Consider the following 10,614-nt stretch of genomic DNA (forward strand, 5'->3'; position numbering starts at 1 on the left):
ATGTTCATCATCATTTTATCTGGCAGATGCTAGAGGAAGCTGGTGTTACTCTTGAGAAGATTCACACCAATAAGAATCCAGCGGACATGCTTACAAAGGCGCTTCCTGCAGATAAGTTTAAGTTTTGATCAACTTCTTCTAGGTTGGCAAAATGATGAATGAAGCTGAAGTATGCACAAGAAGCGACGATGATAGTTCTACTATAAAGAAGTATAGAGATTGTGATAGCAGCTTGGAATAGTGAATATGTAAGATTGAAGCCATGGTTGATCGAGTGCCTTTAATCTGCTGCAAATATAAAGTTTTTATTTGATTGATAGTCTCATTGATTCAATCGAGAAAATTTGAAAATACAAGTTTACTCTCTTAACACTTTTAATTCGATCAATGGTGGGTTTCACTTGTGCAGTTTTTCAAAATAGACTTCTTGCTGCGCAGTTTATTTAAAATAGATTTTACGCTCCGTAGTTTTCAAAAATTGGCTTCAGAGTTTCAAAATACATTTTTTTTACGACGATTTCATGATTCTTCACTTCAAATCTTCGATTCTCCTTCATTCCTCACTTGGTTTTATTGGATCTTTGTCATGTGAATTCTTCAATCTTGGTCTCCTAAGATCTATCCCTTGCATTGGTGATTCTTGAGCACCAAATCCATGCATTTAGCACCATTTTTCAATCCAAGCTCTTAAATTCACCTTGCAACACATACATGACTAAAATAGAACATTAAATTGATTTATATTTATAAAACTAAGATATAAATGGAGAAAATTATGCAATATTTGAGTCTCAACAATTTCATCGATGGGTCATCAATTGGAGTCAATTCGATTGACAGTTAAATCGATGATTCGTACAACTTCCGAGACAAAAATGTGAGAGCTTGTGTGTCATGAGAAGGAGAAAACTAGGGTTTTTACATCTGTAAGTTGTTCCAGCTCTTGTAACTTTTTGTTCATAGTGGATTCTATCTCTTGTGACTTTCACATTTGTTAGGGCTTGTTACATCCCCGACAAGGGATACATGTATGCTTAACATTATTCCGATAAGTGGGGCCAGACTGAAATATCAAGCTGAATATTATGACATTTTTCAAGTGCGGACCATTATTTTATTTCTTATCATAACACTTTATCTGTTGCCCAAAACTCAAATGGTTAAATTGTCTTATAAAAAATGAGGGGAGATGAAATGATAGAGTTAGATGAACTAGAACATGGTAGAGACATCTTCTTTTACAAGTGGAAGTCTATCCAACGATCTTTATTGTCCAATTGGTGGGACTCACTCTAGATGGATGAAGTTTGTAAAATCATACTTACAAGAAGATCGTGTCCATCACTAGCCTTTACTTTCGAGTACTTAGTGATGGCAATTAATTGTCTTTCTTTCCCACCGTGGATTTGAAGGCCACTGTTATTAAATGGTTTAAATCATTTGATTTATGTTGTTTACACCCATTTTTAGCACCCTGATGTGGACCAATGAAAGGTTGTCATGTGTTGACACTGCGGGGTTAGTATTGACGAAAATCATACTCACACCCGAGAAAATCTTCGCACGATCTTACTTCGACATTCATGTTTCATTATTAATGCAGAGGCATGGATCCTTACGCATACCTTTTAAGGGAGCGAATTACCGGATGCCACGTGGTCATGATTAAACGTGCTAATTAATGAGGCATGGTGCCCAATACGTCTATTAAAAGACCTGCTGACAAAACATATCTTATTACATATCTGACTATTATACCATCAGAGGGGCCATCTCTCACAATTCTTCCAAAATGGGAAATCTTTCCAAAGATGTTCGGAGAGCTTATGAAGTTCATAAAGATTTAGAATATTCGAAGATCAGACTAATATCCATACAAATCCGGTTATGGTTCAAACCCAAATCTAAAGAGAATAGACATCGGCTAGATCAGAGCCCCATCCGTACATCAATTGATATTAAGAGAATGGGAGAACTTGATGAAAGATCCATCCCATATGATAACAGATCGGTATCAAGTGGATCTGGACCATCCAAAAAAGACAAAAAGACTACCCAGATGTCACATATGATGATCTGAGCTGGTGTTGAGGGTCAAATATTGCATATTAGACCCCAGTTATTACCTGGATCTACAGGCATAATACTGTTTAATGGCTGATTTAATCGTGTTTGTGATGCAGAGTGTACTTATGAGCTTAGACTAAAAAAAAGGATGATAAAGCATAGATTTAACGTGCTGATAACACCAAAGGCAAGGGACGGACTCCAGGGGACCAAGATAGATGAAATTACATGCCAGGGATCCGCAAAAATCGAGAAACTGAAGCTCAAGCGGCCTGAAAGTCAGCCAGAATACAAGATCACTAGGTTTCCATCATCTGTTCGTCTCGAAACTTTATACATGGCTCAAGGACCAAAAACTAACCGTACACGTCAAATTTCAGCCATTGGATCCCTCTGGAAGTGGCCCAACGGACAGATCAGCCCCTTGAATCGTTATGTGGGGCCCACCGGATCTCTGGATAAGCTTCAAACTTGTGCTCGACCCCTTAAATTCGCTAGAAAATCGGATGGATGGAGCAGATTGCATCTGAAGCACTGCAGTGGATCCCATGGGAAGTAGCAGTGCATAGTGCACAAGTGCACTCTCGTTGCACCGGATCGGCTGATTTGGTCAGACCGACTTTCTTTATTTGAAAAAGGATTCTTGAATCCTGCTTCCTGCTGCCGCAAAACAGGGTCCTGCGGGCGATTGCAGATGGTCCACCATCATCACAGTTTCTAATCCGGATCGTCCATTGGTTTCAGAAGGTCAAACCGACCGTACACATGAGGTTTTTCCAAATCTGTGCTCGCATACACAGGAAAATACCGTTCAAACGCAGGTTGAATGGCATTTTGAAAAATCAGGTGGGCCGCTTCAGCGTCAATCCAAAACCGACTATATTAGAATGGTTTTTTGAGTAGAATGTAGTGGACATCATGGATTCCTCGAACCAGCAGTGAAGTGGGCCCCACCAGCAGTATAGCGTCCGGACGTATGTTGCCTCTGTCCGAGCGATCCGGACAATCTGGGATGATGTGGTCCACCCCTGTTGATCAGATGGTTGATCCGATCTGTCTAGTGGGAGTGTAGGTCAGCCATGATCCTAGCTATGTCGCCGGAATTTCGAACTGTAAGGATCAGCAATCCAAAACCTTCAGCCGCAGCTTGGTGCGTTTGCGCAAGAACAGAGAGATGAAATCCTGAAATTTGCAAACTGGTTGCGAAAAGATTTCGCTGCAGCCGTTCCGCACCGTCTTACACACTCCCAACCGACCTTCATAGCTATAAAAGGGAGAGAGAGGAGAGATAGGAGGGGGGATCGGAAGCTGGAAGTGGGGACGTGAGGAGGCAGCCGTGGAAGGGAGGGCAGGACGCATGGCTAGACGTTGGCAGGACGCAGGGCTGGACGTAGGACTGTTTAACGGTTTTTTTTCTTCTCCTTGTCCTGGTTTTATGCATTAAGAGGTGAGTTAAATCATGAACATGATTAGCTAAACCTCTTAGCTAGGGCTAAGAGGTGAAGCCTGTAGCGAGATGGGAGCCTCTATGTTATGCTTTTAATTTAAATTTATGAATTGAATTTGATTTTAGTTGATTATTAAAGGAATGTTTTTTTTTAGTCTTTAATGGTCTGTTGTGACTGAAATTACAATGGGTCTGTAATGGCTTTGAATATTTTCTTTTTCCCTTTCGATGTTTATGACGTCAGGAAGCCCTGTTGTTCACCATCGTCTCATGGGCATGGTCGGATGACGGTACCCTTCCTAACCTTCATGCATTGTTGATTAGTTGGTAATTAATTTAATTCTATTATTTGCTTTGTCTCCTCGGCATAGTTTGGTGATGGAATCCATTCTAATTCATATACCTTTCATCTCGTCAAAACTAGGTCAAGTAAAGTTTAGTTTGATTTCCATGATTCTTAATGCAGGCATAAGATCTCCCTGATCTCTACAAGTGGATCCTCTGAATCCCTAGTTTCCTTCCTCTGAATTCCCTAAGTTTTAGATAAGTATTTCACTCTTATTCCTCAAATTACAACTCGAATTAGATTTCATCTCATTCTAGTTTTAGTTCTAGTTAGTTTCAGACAACGTACGGATATCAGTCCCTTGGGATTCGACTTCGGTCTCACCGAGTTTATTACTACATCGCAACCCTATACTTGGGGAGTGAATAGCTGGTGATCTTGCTTTGATTGGGATTAAGAGAATGGGAGAATTAGATCAGACCCATCCGATAATAGATCTGTATAGGGTGGATCCTGTCCATCTATCATCTCCAACACTCCAAACCATCTAGGACCAAACATTCAAGTGAATGAGGTAGGCCACCAGATGAGTTGCCATGATTGATTTAAGGTTTAGGATCAGCCCTTGAGGTTCCACATATTAATCTTGACTCCGATTAGTGGGCCACGAACATCTCTCAGAGGGGGATCAACTACAAGTAAAAGATCTTACAAGCTAATAGTTTTGTATATGTCTAAGAGATTTTCTTATCTGGAATGCATGTCGTAAACACGAAGGATCCAAGACTAATAAGGAAACCCAACGAGAGTTTTACTGCCTCGACAAGTTATAAAAGGAGTGAACGAAAAAGGACTCAAAGCCCTATGCCAAACAAATTTATATATTTTTTAATTTACCTTTCATTTACATTTCTTTTATCTCAGTATAGCCTTGCATAGTTCTAGCATAGATCGCTACTGCTTAGTGACCACCGCTACAACTTAAGTGATCACACCTATCCGGTCACAATCTGCTGATAACTCGCTTCAATCGTTTGTTTCGATAGACGAGTCAGGTATTTATCTCATTTATTTATTTCTTTGGTTGTTTGATATTTTGCCAATTGTAATAGGCCATACATTCAAAAATTAATAAAATTGAAATTGTTTAACCTTCATTTTGTTTATCTATTTATCTTTGTTCCTTTGAGAAATATCAAGCTAAAGTATTGTTGAAAAAATAAGTTCTCAAGTCCATTAAATGAATCGCTTAGCAGGCAACTTCTAGGCAGCTCGACTAACCATAATGGATTCCAAAGGGCCGAGTATTCGAGGAGGAAACCCCAAGCAGTACCAGCTGTCTATCAGGGGCATCATATCATAGAAGCGCATGCCTGGGGCAACCTCCAGCCATATCTCCATTCTACCAAGGAGACCACATAACAGATGCGCCGGTTTCAACACTGAGGTCTTGGTATTGATTCCCTAGTAGGGGTGGATAACGCCGAAGTGTGAACTGACAGTGTGTCTACTAACAAGCTAACAGAAAAGAAAAAAGAAGAAGAAGAAGAAGAAGAAGATGCGCCCAGGCCTCTCATCCATGACAGCTATGCCCTCGCCCCTCATCGATAACAACTACCAAAGGGTAAAGGTGCCAAGGGGCTGCCTTGGGTAGTACCTCTCCTAATAGTCATTTCTCATGCAGTGCAGGGTCCAAATTGCGGACTGCCGCATAAAAGCTGCTGTTGGCTCTTTAAAAGCATATAGATTGCAACCAAATAACCGAGGAATTGCTCAATCCACCAAAAACCATACCATGAGCGGGTAAACCGAAATATATTACTTATCCTAAAATCAATAGATGCACAATCTAGATGAAAGACAACCACACGCGAGATTAGAGAGCCAGATCTGAAAAAAAGTTCAATTGCCTTGGCATGCGGGCCAGAATTATACTTTGTAAATGGACTATTGTCAAGTTCTTATTACCCTTCATTTTTTGTACACATCTGGCCCACCTGACTATGTAGACTTTCCCAATTCTTGGGTGGAGACTTCAACTAGAAGTCGGACCCCTATTCAGCTTGGATCGGGCACACATGTTCCAATTTGGCATGCAAAGAGCAGCTGAGTGCTTGTAAAAGGCTGGTACGGTTTATTGTAGTGGGATGGACGGAAGGAATATGCAAATCTTTTTTCTTTTTCTTTTTCTTTTTTGCATGGGTCTTTATTATATATATATATATATATATATATATATATATATATATATATATATATATATGGGAAATGGTACGACGAGGTCGACCTCAGGGAAACTTCCCATGAGGTCTAGCTGTGTGGGCTCACCGTGATGTGTGTATTAAAGAACTTTATGGGGCCCACATGAGTTTTGGATGCGGCTGAAACTTGGTCTGACCACTCATCCAAGTGGGACACACACAATGGATGGTCTAGATTTGTGAAGCACATCTTTGTGGCCCAATAAATGATTATGAATGTTTTAATGGGAAGGTAGCCCCTCTCAACTTTTGTATGTGGTGTGGCCCACTCAAGTCATAAATTGACTTTATTTTTAAGCCCCTGGCCCACCATGGAATGATGCATTTGAATGATGGGGTAGATGTTCAACATACATCACGGTGAAGCCCACGCAGCTCCCATGTAGTCGACCTCATGGTACAATTTCCATATATATATATATATATATATATATATATATATATATATATATATATATATATATATATAATCACGGAGAAAAAATAAAAAAAGAAAAAAAATAAATTTTTATTTTTATTTTTTAAGAAACAAAATTGGCAACATTTTTTAGTCTTACACTGTTACAATGAGCAACGGTCCACATTGACCGTGCAGTTGGATCAATTGATCAGCCATGTTTTTGAGTTATAACCCATCCTTTGTGGGGCCCACATTGTGAAGGTAGAAATAATTCCCGTTTTTTGTTTTGTTTTGTTTTGTTTTGTTTTTTGTTTTTTTCTTTTATTTTGCCGATCATGATACACTTGGTCATCATGTTGCCATTTCTCTTTCTAATAGACAGCCAAGAGTCAGTATTAATTATCAATGATATGGTACTACACCCATACACCATGCATGTGGGCTCCACAATAACCATTTACATGTCTCCTTTCTGGGCCCCACCTTAGATCAGTCGTACTTTGACTGGACAATCATAACAATCATACCGTGCATGTTGTCTCCACTTGATCCATCTGCATTACCATTTTGTGGGCCCCACATTAAGATCACCCTTGCTTTGACCGGAGAAGAATAACCATCCTATGGACCACCTACAAATGGTAATTAAAGAACAGGCATGCGATGGGTTAAGAATTTTCATCAGTTGGATGATTAGGACCGTCCAATAAAAGTGATTCTTGGACCATGTACAATCTTAGGTGAGCCCCACCAAGCAGGCCGTCAGGATTGATTGTAGCACAGATAAATTAGCCCCTCAGTGCCATCCAATCTGTCCAAATTTCATTCGTGAACTGTGGCCCGAAAATCACTCTGATGGGACCATCCTAGCCATCTGATCTGATCAAGACCGAATTAGTTTTCCAGGCTGGGATACGATTGTACTTTTAAATACTCCAAAGAGAGGGCATTGACATGCCAGATTTTCGTGGCTCCAGATCTTGTATACACTTGGCACATTGTATGATGATCCAAACCACGCATCCTTTGGGTTCGACCACTGATTGGCCAGTTATATTAATATCCTAACCGTTGAGTAAATGGAACTTATTTTCTCTCAATGTACGCCACTGCAGATTTGTCCTTTTATCGTGGATGTGTATGCCCCCTGCTAAAAGGTTTAAAAATTACCAAATAGTGTCATTTTTTAAATTATGGCCCATCCTTTATTTTACTTACCACATGAACGGTTTTGATTTGGTCCATTAACAGCACGTGTGCAGAAATGACATAGCGTCATGGCACTTCACATGCTTCCAGATGCACTGGGAGCTGATTGCCTGTGAACCCGGGCATAGAGATATTCCTGCGCCCGGGGCTGTGTGGAGCCCACAGAGATGTACGTGACATATCCTCTCTGCCCATCTGTTTTTCAAGACCACAGGACAGGATTCTAAAATTCATGTGGGCCATACCACATGAAACAGTAGGGATTGAACGCCTGGGGATAGAATAAGTTTTATATCATGATGATATTTGTGCCTAGAGTTTATGTGAGTGGTTATAACCCTATGAACGGTTTGGATGGCATAAAAAAAAAAAATCATGATCAGCTTCAGGATGGTTTTAACGGTGGAGGTTTCTTTTCCTACTATTTCGTTGTTGTGAAACACCTGAGTTTTAAATTTTCCTGATTTTTAGAATTCTATGCTATCGTGGTCTTTCACAACAGATGGACTGAATGGATTTGTGACGGGTATCCCTGTGAGCCCCACGTAGCCCAGGACGTTTAGGCTCATATTTAATCTTATTCTTTTCTTTTACGTCAGACCCATCAGACCAAACGCGTTTAGAAGCGCTGCCCATCACACGTGCCAATATAACGTACGTTGGAGAGATTCCAGATTTTTCAATATATGTGGCTCACCTGATGGAAATGAAATCTCGGATCTCTGAGGCGTGTGATACATTTGCACGTGTGAATGCGCGAGGGTAGGTGGCAAAACCGTAGTCTTCACGGCCTAGTTGCCGCACCACTTACTGGTCATTTTGAATTTGGGTCCTGCAACTCATCCACTTTTTATATGACATGCATGCACTATTGAGGGACAGCGGAAGCACACGTATATGAATCAAGTAGATTAACTCAATTGCACAAGTAAAAGCACAATACAAACATTTTGAGTTTAGGGCCTGTTTGGTTTTCTAGCTCAAGTGTAATTACCTTGTAAATAAGTAATCATTATTTACGAAGGTAAGTATCTCCATCTTTCCCAATGCTAACTTGGCCAGTTACTTTTTAAGTACTTAAATCGAGAAATTTATAAAATAAATATGGGGTCTACCATAATGTTTGTAGCGTATCCACATCGCCCATTCATTATGCCAAATGAATTTAAGGCCTGAGCCCAAAAATTATGCAAATCCAAAGGTCAAGTGGACCATACCACACGAAATTATGAGAATTGAATGCTTACCATTAAAAACTTGTTAAGGCCCTTAGAAATTTTAGATCAGGCTTATATTTATATTTTTTACTTATCCATGTCCATGTGACCCTATGAATGGGTTCGATGGTGAATAAACTTCAACGTGGGCCCAATAAAAGAATCAACTTTCAACGGTGGACAAATCAAGTCCATTGTTTTCTTTCATGTGGGCGAATTGAACATTAGATCTTCCTAATTTTTTCGGATCTAAGCCTCAAAATATTCTAATAAAACAGATAAACTACACAGATATATTATATACATTATGGTGAGGCCTACAGATTTAAGTCAACATTTTTGGACCAATTTTCTAGGCGAAATTACTCACTCATTTCCAAACAAGTGAAAAAATATAATAATTACTTATTTACAGTGATTTACTTAGATTATGGAAAACCAAACAGGCCATTAACGTGGAAAAATCATTGTGGACAAAGACCACGACACAGAGATATCAATATAAAAGCAAAAAATTATATGATTGGAGAGCTTATCCTATTCGATCAAATTCAAATCAACCTAAGTAACACACATAAAACCCTAGAACAAATTAAAAAACTCTGAATTCCTCTCAATTCCAATTACACCCCAATATATAGCCTTTAGGAAAATCTCAATTAAAATTGAAAACAAATCTAGCAAAATCGTAACTCTATGAAAAATTACATGAATCTGTTCAATGTCATTGAACACACTTTGATTTCATCAAAATTTAATTCTTCAATAGCATCGAACTAATACACAATCAGTCTAGAAACAAGACATGAAAATCTAATCTCTTTCGATTGTATCGAGTCATCTTTGATGGTATTGAATTGATATTTGATGTCATCTAACCATCTGCAATAACATCGAAAAAGTACTTAATTAATCCCGCAACCAATTGGCAAAAATTTTAAAATTTTCAATGGTATTCATCATTGTTCGATGGTATCGAATAATTTGTCAATGCAATCGACAGTCAGACGACTAATGTCAATCCAGCACAGATTATAAATAGCACTGACTGGACCATCCTCTTCATCCAATTCACAAACAAACAATGGATGGTTAGAAAGAGAAGGATGGGCCGTCTAAGTTACATGGAAAAATCACCATGGAGATTATCAAATTGGTGTGCATGCATACTTTCATAGTTGCCACGTGCAGGTTGCATGAAGGGCAACGTCATATTCCAGACCTTGCAAATGTCGTTCCAAAGATCCAACGGGTACTCGAACCTGATCGATTATATATGGGACCGGGTCCATATAAAGGAGTCCCAAGCCCAAACCTTTTTTTTTTTTTTTTTTTTTAAATTTTATTTAAATTTTATTTAAATTTATTTAAATTTTTTTTTTTTTTTTTCTAATATCATGGGTTAGCTTTGTTAGTACACACCGCTAGGGATCAGTACCAAGACCTCAAGTGTTGAAACGAGGTATCTCCACTCAGTCTGCCAGTTGAGTCCCGATCCTTAAAAAGGAGATCCAAACCCAAACGGTTGGCAGCTCCAGAAAATGGGTATATGGCTGGTAAATCTCATATTGAGCAGCTCATGATCAAACTCGATTCCACCATCTCAAGAGTCAAACTAAGATGGGCCACTTCCCATTACCGTCCGACAAAAATCGGGCATCGATGAGATTCACCACTTACCTATGTAAGAGTACAACACAACATCAATTGCTCCAGCAAACTCTCAC

Source organism: Magnolia sinica, chromosome 2 (assembly GCF_029962835.1).
Source record: "Magnolia sinica isolate HGM2019 chromosome 2, MsV1, whole genome shotgun sequence".
Taxonomy (NCBI): domain Eukaryota; kingdom Viridiplantae; phylum Streptophyta; class Magnoliopsida; order Magnoliales; family Magnoliaceae; genus Magnolia; species Magnolia sinica.